This window comes from Marmota flaviventris, chromosome 4 (genome assembly GCF_047511675.1).
Source record: "Marmota flaviventris isolate mMarFla1 chromosome 4, mMarFla1.hap1, whole genome shotgun sequence".
NCBI lineage: Eukaryota > Metazoa > Chordata > Mammalia > Rodentia > Sciuridae > Marmota > Marmota flaviventris.
This window is the reverse complement of record NC_092501.1, coordinates 148,946,251-148,960,975: the sequence shown is the minus strand read 5'-3', so window position 1 is coordinate 148,960,975 and position 14,725 is coordinate 148,946,251.

Below are 14,725 nucleotides of genomic sequence, written 5' to 3'. Positions count from 1 at the left end.
CTGGGGTTGTGCCTCAGTCCAGAGGCCCATGAAATTTTTAGCTTCAAGGCAGAATCAAGTTGCGTCAAGGAAAATTAGGCCAGCTGTTCTTCCAAGTCAGCCAGCAGCAAATCTGAGAATAAATCAGGAAAGAATGTCCCTGGACTCAGACACACCTGTAGAAAGAGCAGACAGTTGATAAAGCCCATTCTCAGGAGCGTTCCTGGTCCATTCATGAATATTTCAAACTACCTGAATTTGCACAATTATTTGTCTGATTTTTATATTACAACAATTATAATAGAAACAATTATAATGGAAATATTATAGAGCATGATGCAATCCCCTTTCACCCACAGATAGAAGTGGAAATTGATAGACATAATTATCTCATCAACTTGGGCAATGTCTGTGGAATTAGTTGAAATATTTTAATTAAATCTCCTGCTCCCCCTCAAAACACATATACGTGTATATGCAAACACACATACACAGAAAATCCTCCAAAATTTTTATGTGTCAATTTAAGTTTAGGATGCATGAAGAGAAACATTACTAACTTCTGATTCAATTTTAATTAAACTAAAATAGTGAGAGAATCCCTTTTTACTTCCTAAGCTTTCAGAGTTTTTTGTTAGTAAAAATAGAATTAGTATAACTAAAACACTAAATGCACAATTAATAAATAATTGATTAATTAGTATGATCAATCAGAGTAACAGAATTAGAAAATAAGCTTATAAAGACAAATATGGCTCACTCATTTCCTTTCATTTATAAACAATTACATCTCTTTCTGTCTTAAATTCGGGCATTTTAACTTTTTATCTTTTTCATTTCCCTATATTCTTAACCCATTATGTCCCATCATCCAAAATGAGAAATACCTATAAAAACTTGAGTTGAGCAACAAATATACTACTTAGGGTAACTTTGACATATTTTGTCTTTAGAAGTCTATTGTTTTGAGAAAATAGGTCAATGATTTGGCCATTTGAAAAATATATTTCATACATAAGGATATATGAAAATATATAAATGATATCTGAGCTCTAGATCATGATTTCCATCTTATTTTAATGCCTCTGCATCAGTTTCACTGAAATATTTGCAGAGTTGAAAACTTGGGACTTAATGGGTTAAGATTAACCTCAAATTCCTTAGGAAAAGAAAACAAACAGCAACAAACAAAATTTAAAATATTAGGAACATTTTAACCATTTAATATACTTAGGAAGAAGCATTTCCTAACAGTTCTGTGTGTCTGTTGTTGACATAGTGACGATCTATGATGCATTTCTTCATGAGCAATTTAATTCTTTCTTTAAAAAAAACACAAATATTTTCATTGTGGTAGGGGAGTTTACCATTTAAACAATCCTATAATAAGTGCATAAGGAAAAAGAATTCCTTTAGTAAAGTCAACTCCTGTTTTCCATTTGTGCTTTCCCTATTTGAAATATCCTTTATTGAATTTTAAGAAGTGAAACATACATATTTTAGAGTAGGTGTAAATTAGTCATTCTGACACCCTAGTCAAGAAAATTGAATTGTATTTGAGGGAACATGACAGGTTTTGAGAACACAATTAAAGCCTTTGATATTAGCAAATGCATATTTATCTAAATTAATGTTTGGTACCTAAAATCCTTTAAGGGTGGTTGTCAAGAGAGTTCCTATGTAGGAGGGACACCTGTCTTGCTCTGCTTCTGAGAGGCAGTCTTTGACACCTAACATGCTCTTAAATGTTGTGATAATAAGGACTTGTGTTTTAATCAGAAGGTTAAATGCAGTCTTATATGTTCTTACGTTCCCTTTCTCTTTACACACTCTCCTTTGGTAGTTGTCTAAAAGCCAGCACCCTGCAGGTTATTTTGCTCAGAAATGTTTGAACCAGACTGCCAAAAACCTTTCCCCACAGCTTTTAAAAAACCATTTCTCAGATGTATAGGAATTTTTATTTGTCGAAAATCTGCATGAATCTAAAATTAAACACAACAACAGCAATTCATGTTGAAAAGAATTTATAAAGAAGGAAACCATGGCAACCAAATCACTTATTTTTAGCTGCACCAACCCTTATCTCTACCTTCACCCCAAAACTAAGCATGCTAAAGCCATAGTCTTCCCCATGCTGCCTTACTCCCGTTGTAATTCTGAAAGTCGAAAATAGCAACAGGAATTGCCATATTTATACTACTAAGTACTGTGCAAGCCATGCTTCTCTTCCTATTTACTTGCTCACATTGTCCTGCAAACAGCCTTTGAGGAAATTTTGTGGTTGTCCAGAGGAAGCTCAGCTATGGCGTACTGCTGGGTCAATGCCACTGCTAGTGCCAGCAGCAAATCTCTCGTGGTTAGATTAGGGTCTGATGTAATTACCCAAAGACTCCATATCTTATCATAAGTGAGCTGACTGCACAGGGCAAGAGCAGATGTCACTGCAGTGCATTCCAATATAAGATCCCCTTGGTGCCCAGGGATCCTGTCAGTGCTCGGTACCCGGATAGCCCTATGTTTACTGTACTACAGCCTGTTAAGACCCGGTGTCCCATCAGAATGTCAGGCAGATGGACACTTAACAATGTCTATGCTTTCCTTAATCAAAGATTTACAAACTTCAGGCAGAGACTGTTTTTATTAGAATGTCTTTCAAAGTACTCTTCAGAAATTTTCACGATTGGATGATGCCAGAAAACATAAACCTATTTTCCTGTTAAGACTTTAAATAACAGTTCACTCTCAAGATTTGTATATGTATTTGAAAATCATGTCGCCTGTTTTAATAAATATCAACCAATAGGACATGGGTATTTGAAATATGTCTTTGGTAATTCCTCTGTTTTGATTTCTGTATGCTCAGTTGCATGAAAAAAAAAAAAAAAAAAGAAACTAAGGGTGTCCAAAGACAAGGGTCCATTACTCATTGATTCAGTTGAACTAGTCATCCCAGAAGGGACCTAAAAGAAACACAGACTTTATGATTGAAGATCAAAGACCTGCGTGATAGAAACAGGCACAAGAATATGTTGAAGGCGTGAAGGGCAATAACTCAATAATCCAATTGAATTAGATAGAAAATTGATCTTAGATTTTCTGTAATAAATGGAAAATGTGGTGGTTTAAAGGACAATGGCTTCTTGTCCATGAATCATGCTCAGTGTTAAATAAGAGACTAAGGAAAGACTGCATCTTATCACAGGAGTAGGAGAGCAGAGGCCTTGGCTCCGGGGGGGTTTCCTTTTAGCCTCTTCCTTATTTGTTTCTGGGGCTCATTTTTCAGAATTTACCCCCATTAGATAGGTCTGTTTGCGTGACTTCATCTCACCCAAGGCTTCCTGGGTTCTGAACTATGGCTTTCAGGTCTATTTGCTTAAATACTTTGCCAAATTCTCAGATAGGTGCTTAAGAAAAGAACAAATACTTACCACTGATAAAAAGTGTCACATTTCCTCTGAAGCAAGAATACGAAGCAAAACAAAAGTATTGATTCTTTGAAATCAGAGTAAGTCAGAATATATTGTTTTTCAGCTTTAGTACAGAGAAACAAAAACAATCTTACTTGGAATTATGAAAAGAAAAGTGGGAATATCATACAGTTTATTTATTTCCACAGCTGCTGTTAATTTATTTTCTATGATTGCATCTTTGTTTCCAATATCTCCTATTTTTGGTAGCAGCTCGAAGGATTTATTCAGCAAATATTTATTTTGCCCCTGTGAAACATGAGTCACTGGCATGATAAATGATAACTGCAGAAGTCCAACTGCAGATGCGTGGAAACATGAGGGAATCCAGGTGTGAATATGGTTTGGAACAACCATCTCTTGCCATCCTAGAGAGACACAGAAAAAAAACTGCTTATTCAGCAAGCAAAAATGTTAGGAGTGCAGAAGTAATGAGAAAGGACAGATTTTTCCCCCTACTTTTTGAGGAATATTGTGAAATGGCTATCTTTGGAAAAAGCCAAATTTTGACACTATAATTCAGTAAAGTAGTAAGAAAACCAAGTTTCTCATTTTTGAGCCTCTGGCCAGCTTTGTTACAGTCAAACTTTATTAATTTGGATGACTTTTTCATTAAAAAAATATTTAAAAGTCAATAAAGCCCAGGCTAAGAATGTTTACGATATGGATATAAAGTTAGAAATTTATTAAATATATTATTTAGGCACTCAAGCAGCAGGGAAATTTTGAAATATTTATCAAACTGTTCTTCAGTTTCTGAGGTTCACTCATTTTCAAGAGTATTTAAGTTATTTGTGTGTGTATGTATGTGTGTGTGTGTGTGTGCTAGAAATTGAACTCAGGACCTGGCATGCACTCTATCACTGAGTTAGACCCCACCCCCTTAAATTCTTTGTCATTGAAAGCAAACACTACTGAGAAAATCCTAAAGTGGGCACAAGATTTAAAGCTTTGTACCTTGATAGTTGGTGTATAGTCAGTTTCTTCCTAAATGGATGTTTTAACGTGTCTGATGCACTATAGCATGATAATAAACAAGTGAGACAGTTGAGGCAAAGGGAAAAAGCAGCATAGAAAGCAACTGAGATGAACTAAACCAGAGGCACAGGGGTGCAGAAGGTGTGAATGTCACAATGCACTGCTCCTTGCTGGGAGACAGCCTCAGCGCTTTCTAGCCACCATATGTGGGAAACGTTTCGCAGTGTCCATGAGATAAATCCAGAGCAGTAGTTCAGATAAAAGCACAATTATTCCTGAAACGTGTACTTGGGAAAAATTTCTCCCTCCCGGGGGGCCTCATTAAAAAGCCAGTGAGTCATCTGGTAAAACTCCTGCATAGGGTCCTTTTGGGGTGGGGGCAGGGTATTTTATCAAGGAGATGCCTCACAGCATGCCTCTGGTGACCGAAGTCCATTCTGTCCTCAGTAAAGGAAGTCACTTAACCTCTTAGCCACTGAGATGCTTCCCCTGGAAAACCAGGGCTGGCTGACCTCTTGGGCTCCATCCAGTGGTAAAATTCTATTTCTTGGATTCTGATCATTACAGTAGGTTTTTTTTTTTTTTTTTTTTAAACTGTTTGCTAACATTTTTCAGCTTAGAAAGGCAGAATATTCTTGAAATAAGACTGTGTAGGTGTGTTTGGGTGTATGTATTCAAACTTCTTACTCATTGATCTACAGTACCAGACGGAGTCCAGGAGGGAAACAGAATTCACACCATTGATATAACAGGGAATATTTAATAGAAATAATTATTAACTAACAGCAGGGAGTAGCCACTATGAGATAAAAGGGTTCTGAAGGACAGTACCCAAGGAAGGGAGACACTTGGAAAGGGGCATCCCTGGCAATGCTGAGATTTAGACTTCAGCAGAGAAGTTGCTGCTGAATCTTCTGGCTAGCAGGGAAGTTCACTGTGCCCCAGGATAAATCTGGCCCACTGCCTCCATTGCCTGAGGCTGGAGAGAGGAACTGGCATGCAGAAATCTTTCTACTGGGGTCCCAGCAAAGCTTTCTGGAGGGCATGCATCCCTGGACTGTTCACAACAGCCACACTCCAGGTGCAAGAAGAGATAAAACACCCAACTTAGGAGAAGTCTTTTCCTCTGGTGCTGACCCTCCTTTGATACCTTCTACTGACAAAGCTTAACATGGTACCAGTTGGCACAGGATACATCCGTCAGGGTTTCAACTCCAGTCTTACAAAAGAAGACATGGGAAGGCGAATTTAGAGCTCACAGGCAATAAATGGAATAGATAACCTACTTACCTTTCCGTAAATCTTTAGATTACATACTGTTAGGCATTTTATGTGTCAATAGGTGATGTGATGCTTTCTGTGGTATTCAAGAAGCTTGGATAAGAAATAATAGCAATGGTCCAGGGCATCAGTAATTTTTCCCACAGTCCATCAACAGTTGACAAAACTTGCCAACTCTTCAGCATTGACTTTCTAATATTCATGGCATGGAAGTTGTGATTTAGACATCAAAACCTTTGTCAGTAAGTCAGCATTCCTCTAAGCAAGGAGACTATATTTTGGCTAAATGTTAATTCATTTTTTTTCAGTCAGTCAATAAATATTAGATGAATGCTTACTATAAGCTAGGTACTGGGGGCACAGAATATAATAAAATTAATAGACCCAAGGACTTTATAGTGATAGTGCTTTGAAGAAGACGCAAAAGTACTATAAAAGCAAATAATAGGGAGACTTCAGCTACTCCAATAGGGGAGGTTGGGAAGAATTCCTGACTGCAAAAATGAAATGAAAGGAGAAGTTAGTTGACTAACAACAGGGTGTGATGGGAAAATCACGGGGCTTTGGGAAGATCATGTGACCTATGGAGGGAAAGAGGGTACATTCAAGGAACTTAAGGAAGGCAAGAAGGGACCACGGAGGAAGGTGGATTCCTCAGCCGACTTTCTCTTCACCATAAGCTGTCCCTTGGCCTCTAGATTGCTGCCTCCACTGCAGATTTGGACTCACCAGCCACCCTGATTGCATAAGCCAATCTTTTATACTAAATTCCTTCCTCTCTCTATATATGAACGTCCAATGGTTCAGTTTCTCTGGAGAACCCTAATACAGATTTTTTTTTTTAAATGATACTTATTTTTTGTAGTTGTAGTTGGATACAATACCTTTATTTATTTATTTTTATGTGGTGCTGAGGATCGAACCCAGGGGCTTGCACACTCAAAGCGAGTGCTCTACCCAGCCCACACCCCCATACAGATTTTTATAGGTACAAAAACACATTGAATCCTTCCTGAGGATTTAATCTATGCTTTGGTAGTTTTCCCTCGGGGCAATTTCTCCTTCCTGGGTATGCTTGGCAATGTCTCTAGACATTTTAGGTTGCCATCACTGGGGATGATGTCACTGGCATAGGCTAAGTCTCTTCAGATGCAAAAAGACAGTCCTGCAACTGAGTATTACCCCATAGTTGAGAACCTCTAGTCCATGGGAATGGACAGCCATAGAGATATGTCAAGCAGGACTGGGGTTGGGTGGGGTAAAGGGAAGGGCAGGCAGTGAGAGTGAGTAATTTTATTTCTAAACTATCTTGCTCTGGAGGAAGCCCCAGAGTAGATGCATTGAGATCAAAGGGATCTTAAAATGACTGTTAATGTTAGTTGTAAAACCAAGTAAAATGTGTTTGCTATCTTTCACACTATTTTTTTTCAAATCATGGCTATTAAAACTGTGAACTCCATCCCTCAGGTGAAGGAGAAAGTCAAGGACATCATTCAAATGATTTAACATTGGGGAAAAAAATCAAAACATGGATAATGTTCATTGTTCAGTTATCTCATTCAAATGATATGTTACAGATTTCCATGGAATTAAGGGACTGATATTTTCTAGCATTTCAACTTTCAGATCTAAAAATACTTTCAGGTAACAATGCAACAAATTCCCCCAAATTTTCATATGGCTAGATATTAGTAAAGCCTAGCTCTATATGATGTCATGAATATTCCATCAAAAAAGTAATGAAAGGTAAATTCTGAGAGTTCTAATTTGAAGTCACAGGACACTTTAGCTCATCTGAGGGAGACTATTTTGACTACTGTGGAAAGATTTTGATATTGTGGTGGTGGATATGAAAATTAAGAAAAAGTACATCCAGATGGGCCAGGAACTCTCTTGTACTCTTCTTATCAATAGTTTTTCAGCCAAGGCAACGCACCTACCTTTAACTCAAGAAGGGTAAGGTTTTAACTGTTGAACTTTTTTCAAAATCTCATTCTTTCTATTATAGAAATTATAAATTATAGATATACTTCTATAATCAGATTTGTATAATATTTTTAAAAGATATTTTAAAAATATCTCTTTAGAACAAATAAAAAACACTGAAAAATCTCTGTTGCAAAGGATTTAACTAGACTTGAGAGTTTGGCAAGCTCTTAATTCTCTTTCTAAATTCTGATTGAACAAGGTATGTTGGCTCCCCTAGAACTAACTTCATCAATGTGCCAATTTTCTCTACATTTTCAAATTATCAAATACTTTTTTAAACCTCAGAGAAATAAAAATCATCAGGAATAATGAATGAATGTTAAAATGCCAATGGAAATATCTAAGATAAAATTGTGCCCAAAACAAGCATTAAAAATACTTCTATCTTGATGGAAAAAAGAATGAATCTCTATGCTGGCTCAGAAACAGAAGTATTTCTTAACTAAATCCTGGAGTATCACAATTCCAAAGACTCTATTCATTCTCATGCTGGTGGAAAAATATATATCATTTTTTGCTATATCATACCTTCTGGACACTTCTATTTAATCTATATTTTTCAACTTCATTTTTCCACTTAGTATTTGCTTCAACTAAGCAAGCAAACAAGTCAACTTGAGTATTAGAAAGGAAAACTTGTGAAAACTCAAAGTCATTTGTTACTGATCAGCAGTGTGTATAAAGACAGTTCTTCCCAGTTGATATCATAATGAGATTTGGAGCTTGGAACTGTGTGTATTAAGCATCTGAGCAGTGAATCCAGAGGGCTTCTACGTGCAGCTGTACAATTATGAATTTGCTGGCTTCCTTATCTGTACTTGATTTGGCTCTAACAGGACATTTTAATGCCCACTGTTTACACATATTCCCCTTTAACTCACAATTCTGATAAGAGGAATTGCATTTCTTAGAGATGGAAGCAATCTAGACAGTGGCTACCAGGAGATGCTTATGAACATGCAGCTGTGAAAGGTCTGCAATTTTTAATGATTAGAGTGTAAAGTATTGGAAGTCCAATTTATAAAGGACCGACTGTCCCTTCTCTCGCTATGACACATTTTAGATCAATGAAAGCAAAGTTTTAAAAGAAGGAACATGTGGCCAAGTGTTCACAATATAGGCTTTGAAATCAGTCTATTCTACTACAGGAAACTTTAAATGTTAGAATATTTTCCTTCATGTTTATTTATTTACTTTTTATTCTTATCTTCCCTAGGCCTGAGTGTTGGCCTACAAACTATTCAAACATTTATGTGACTTCTGCTTATGTGTTCCAGAGGAGAAAAAAAAAACCTTTCACTGTAGGTAGTAAAAATCAAGCAAAACAGACAGGGTCATGATTTGCCAAAGGTCAAAGGTCATAACCCATGAATGACTCAAGAGGCCCAGAGGTCAAAGGTGCAACTGGAATCCCATAACCTTCACTCCACTTTTGCATCACAAAAGACAGCAGTACTTTTCAAACTTCTGTGAAGAAATCTATATACATGTTCACATTTTCCCTTGAAAAATTATTTCAAAATGATTCTGCCCATGATTATTTTTCCTCTTGAAATCAAGTGGTATGAAATAGGCTCATTTATAAATTGAATATCTCCTTAGTCTTTTATTAGTATTCTATATCTGTAACCTAGAGGAGGAAGAAGTAACAGATATTAATATATTTTATAAATGAAAAATAAGCACAATTTTTAGAAGATTAAAACCCAGACCAAGAAGTATATTTATCTTCTTTGTTATTTCCTTTTTTGGTCTCCTGTGTGTTTACTGACCTTTCCTAAAAATTTGTTTTTCTTGAAAAAATAATGAAGTAATAGTGGTCTCTTTGTTTTCCATTTGGAAATTATGTTTATGCAAAATTTTTAATACAAGTCCAAAATAAGTTTTTGCGATAGGAACCATTCTACTGCTATCTTAATATCTTTCACTAATTTAAAACAACTAATACTTCAATGATGCTGGGACCACTATCTAGGTCAGAATGTCTGTGCAGATCTTAGGATGTATTAGTAGCTGCAGATAGATCTACAGCATGTGAACTGGAGGGAAGATACAGGGCCTTGCTTTTCAACTCCATTGGTTTCTAACCTCTCATGAGCACTTAATTCCTCCCAGAGAAGGAAAGAGCCACAGTGTAGAATCCTGTGGCCCATGAAGGGTAATTGGAAAACATCTTTTGAAAGATTTACAAGGCTGCCAAGGATTTTGCCAGCTTTAAACCTGATTGATTCAGTGTGAAAAGATCTGAACAATTCTGACCTAAAAGTTTAAAGACAGACCTTTCCTGTGAAAGTATAATTTAGAGCCTGTAATAAAATCGTATTGGAAAATACCACATTGAAGAATACAGCCATAAATTGCAAAACTTAGCATTATGTTAAAGGATCTTTCCCCCCCACTTAAATCCTCTGAGAGAACACTAATTGTCCACCAGATACTTTAATAATGAAGTATTTTGAGTTTTGCGTTTTTTTTTCCCCTTACATAGAAGAAGTTCCTAAAGAAAGACAAAATGAGTCAACTACTTTGCCTTCCTAATTTGGCTTCTTGGTTATATATAATAATGGAATTTATACAACTTTTATCTTAATAGGTAAAACAAAGGAAAGTGAAATCTTGTTTATCTTTAATAAACAAAAAGTAGACAAAATAGACTTGTTCCATATTTTAATTTTTTGAAGTGCTAGTTTTTATCATATATTAATTTCCATCTTGACAAAAATATATATACTCATAATTAGTGTAACATTTTGTGGATAGGCTTGACTACTTTCAATGACTCAGATAAATTAATGATTAAGCATCTTCCAGCTAATTACTCCAGGCCATTAATTATTTATCCAATCCATAAGTCTATCATCTATATTAACCTCTTTTTTTTCCCTACTGTCTATTTTAGAAGCAGCAATTTGGATTAAACTGTAACAGAAATTTTAAGAACACAAAATTAAGTAGAATGCATTTTTTTTTTTCTTTATCTCGTATTAGGAAAGTTGAAACTTTGGTACTTAGACAAAAGTCTACTTACCTTTAAACAATACTTCCTTTGTGGGATAGTTTCAACTAACTTTGTGTTTCCTCCTCGAATTTCAGTTTGAAGTATTCAGGGAAAAATGCCATGTGCCTTGCTTGCCTGCGATTTGGGCGATATTCCATTTGCCTTTTGAGCCTTGGAATCATATGGACTTAAGCTTAGATGTTTACAAAAAGAAACTTGATTGATTGGTATTTTAGTCACTACATACATATTTACAAGTGACCAGGAATGATCTTTTTTTGTTTTAAATGTAGATTTGTGACACTAATTTTACAACAAATTGAAAGCATCATTCTTCCTACTGTCAAATAAATAGATAAGTAAAAAATAAAAATAAACAATAGTGGGGCAGTGATAGGAAGAGAAAAGTAGAAAAGAAGTTTCTTTAAGAAATACGTAAGGGAGGGAGTCCTCTGTGGTATAAACTAGTGAAAAGGGCATTCAGAAAGGAAGGAGGGGCCAGACTGCTTGGTTCTCACATTTCTTTCCTGAAGAATTAGGTAATAAGTTGGCTCAGGCTTTCTTCCCCTTCCACATTCCAACTGGAGTTTCATGTCAAGGAGGTAATTTAACAGTCATCTGCAAATCCTCCCTCTCTTGCGAACTAGAAGACTCCCCGTGATTGAAGCCATCAAGGGTTGAATGAATTCCACTGTATCAACTTCCAGCAGGCCTTTAGCATTTTCTGCAGGATGGTTGCTCATTATGTTGGCCTAGAACAGTTCTCTAAGCGGGGCATGGATCCCAAAGGTCTTCAGAACTTTGCAGTCAGTTAAGCTGAAAACTGTTAACTGCTCGAAAAATACCCCAGGGTAAATGAAGAGTCAGGTTAGCCATTGGCAATAGAAACCATGTTTTGATATGTTCCCATCACATCACAATATTACAGGAGTCATCCTACAGTAAGATTGGAAGAGTGAAGGTTTTAGGGGGTTCTGATTTTGAGTTCTGGTGCCACCTAGTGGGAAGGCAGGGGAAGAGAAGATGAAGAGCAAACTGGCTTGGGTCCTCCTTCAGTGAAGACTTTTATCTGATTAATTTTCTTCAAATCTTTTCATTAAAACAAAAGAAAACAAAAACAAACAGCCACAACAAAATCATCAAAATTTTTATCACTTTACTGAGGAGAAACTTTCAAGGATTTCCTATTAGTTGAAGAATTAAGACCAAAGACCTATTTTGCCCATACCCTGGCCTCCTTTGAGTCCAGCCTGCCTGTGCAGGGTTTCTTGAAACTGCTCTTCTCCATGATTTTTTTCGTAACAGCTGGTCTGGTCTGCTTCTCAGAAATGTTCATCACCCTTGATCATGTTATCTTCCTATCCAGATAAGATTAGACTGTTCTCTCATTTTACAACGTCCTGTTTGGAAGCACATGGAGGTTGGCTTTGATGTCTCCAGTGTTTGTGTCTCTCATAAAATTCCCTTTTGAGAAATCCTCCACCTCTTCCTACATCTCTGGGGCAGTGCATTCAATCTCATCTGAGTTATATTAACAGCAATCACTGGGAGAAAGTGCTTTCACCTTCAGTTGGAGAGCAAGGTGAGTGCTAGAGGTAGGTGGGGGTTCAAAGTCCAAATCTGTAGTTTTCTAACTGTGCAGCCTTGAGCACATAGTTTCTCTGGCTCATTCTTCATCTGTAAAATAAGGATAAATATAGTGCTTACTATCATGTAATGGTTGTAAATCACCTTATACATATGAAAGTACTTACAACAGTGTGAAACATGTAGTTAATGCCTTATAAATATTTGCCGCACTTATAGTTTTGGGAGGTCATTTCAACAGGGTACTGGTTACAGGAATGGGAACAGATGAAAAAGTTTATTGAACAAGATGTTTCAACATGTGTACTAGAAACACCCAACCTATAGAATACTCCACTAGTTAAGGTTCTATGGGAATATAAGCTTGTGAAATGCCTCATGCTACATGTAGCTACACACTGTATAGAGGTGTATGATCTATGTACATATATATGTTAATTAGCATAAAAGAGGCTATTAAATCTTGATATATAACAACCTATCTAACTTTGCGTAACTTGGCATAACCTAAAACCATGTGACCCAAGAATCCTTTTTAATATTACACCCTAACATCTCATTATACGTTTGTGTTTTGGCAGAGGGATCCTTCACTCAGAACCTTTAAGGACAAAGTAAATAATGTGAATCAGGGAAGTGAGTCAGGTAAAACAGAGTGGGGGGCAGAGTGAACTGTGGAGAAGGAGAGGACATGGACCTCAGAAATGCATTTCAGTTTGGCTTCTGAAGAAACACTGTGCCAGAGAAGACACATCTGACTTCTCCATGGGCCTGTAGAGTGGGAAAAGGGAACCAACTATGAACTATGAACTAAATATGTAATCTGGGAAGATTCATTTTTTAGAGATAAAAGAGAGAAACCGGATGAAGAGATCACGAAGGAAAGAGCTGCATCTTCAAAGCAGAAAGAGGTAAAACTTCTGTGTCTAGAAGTCTGCCGCGGTTGTGGCTGGTTAAAATCAAGGGGTCAGCAGGGCTGCCTTGCTTCTGAAGCAGGCTCTGGGAAAGAATGCACTTCCTACCCTTTCCTGGTGTCTATAGGCTTCCTGCAGTCCTTGGCCTGTGGTGCCTGTCTCCACCCCAAGGTGTGTGTAGCTCTTCTCTATGGCATCACCCTGACCTCCTCCAATCTCCCTCTTCCACTTTTTAGGAGACTGATTACATTGAACCCACCTGGATCTTCCAGGATGTTCACTTTGTTTTAAGGTCAGTGAGTTAGAAACATTAATTCCACCGGCAACCTGAGTGCTCCTGTCATGGGATAGTCTCAGATTGAGGAGATTAGAATAGGGGTTCCTTGATGGGGAGCTATTCCTCCTAAGACAGAGAGGAAGCAGGAAGGATACTGAAGACATCATATGTTGGTGACAGCCAGAACTGGAGCTTCTTCATCCTCCCCTCCCCCGACCTACTGTGTGCATCGTCCTCTTACCTGATGATAACGGGAAAGGAAGTTGGGAAAGAGAAGGAAACTGAAATTCATTTGGCAAGAAATTATGTGGGCAAGGATGTGACTCTAAATAAGGGTGGAATGCCTTCGGGTAGGTAGGGAATTGTTCAGGCATCTGCTCTATGAAGCCCATGCTAATCAGAATAAAGATGGTCCTCCAGGAGAAAGGATCAGAAGAGGCTGTATTAGAAAGATAAACTTGAAAAAAAAATATATATATATATATAGCCTTCTTACAACTGAGGCTGGTGATTCCCAAAAGATGCTCCTTGTCCAGTCCTCTGGAAGATGGCATGCATCGGCAAGTGGAGTAGCCACATAGCTCTTGGCTGGGTTTGGTTTTATGGGGCACAGTGATGGGGCAGGTGGGAGATGGCCTGTGTTCTGGGGTATCTTGAGAAATTTCTTCTCCCCCTCTGTCATGCTTAGAAACTGGCTTCTTCTATGGCCCTCTACAGATTCCTAGGTGTTTCTCAAATTGTTCTGTACAGAATTCTAGAATACCCCATAGCACAAGTTAGCTCGGTTTCTTACATAATCTTCTTGGCAGTGACTCCCTGAAAGCAAAGGACATTTAATTGTATTTTCAATCTCAGCAGAGCGTCTGCATTCATATCATTAGATTTACCACTTATGGAATATATGAATGATTTACATGATATAAGAATAAGCTTTAAAACAGTGCTGGGTAAAAATTTAAGTGTATATCAGAATATATATGTGGAAGCCTGGTATTCAAAGTGTGTTTCTCAGCCTCATTTGGGAGCTTGTGAGAAATGCAGACATGGGCACCTCCCCTAGACTTGATGGTATTGGAATCTTCCTTTTGGCTTTATCCCCAAGTGACTTGGGTGCCCATGAAAGTTTGAGAAAGTTCAAGAGAGGGTTTGACTCAGTATCTAGCACATAACATCATGAAGAGTGGATCACATTAATAAGGGTTAGATGGCTTATTTATGATTCATTTGCAGAAAAAAATAACACACAGGAGTTCCC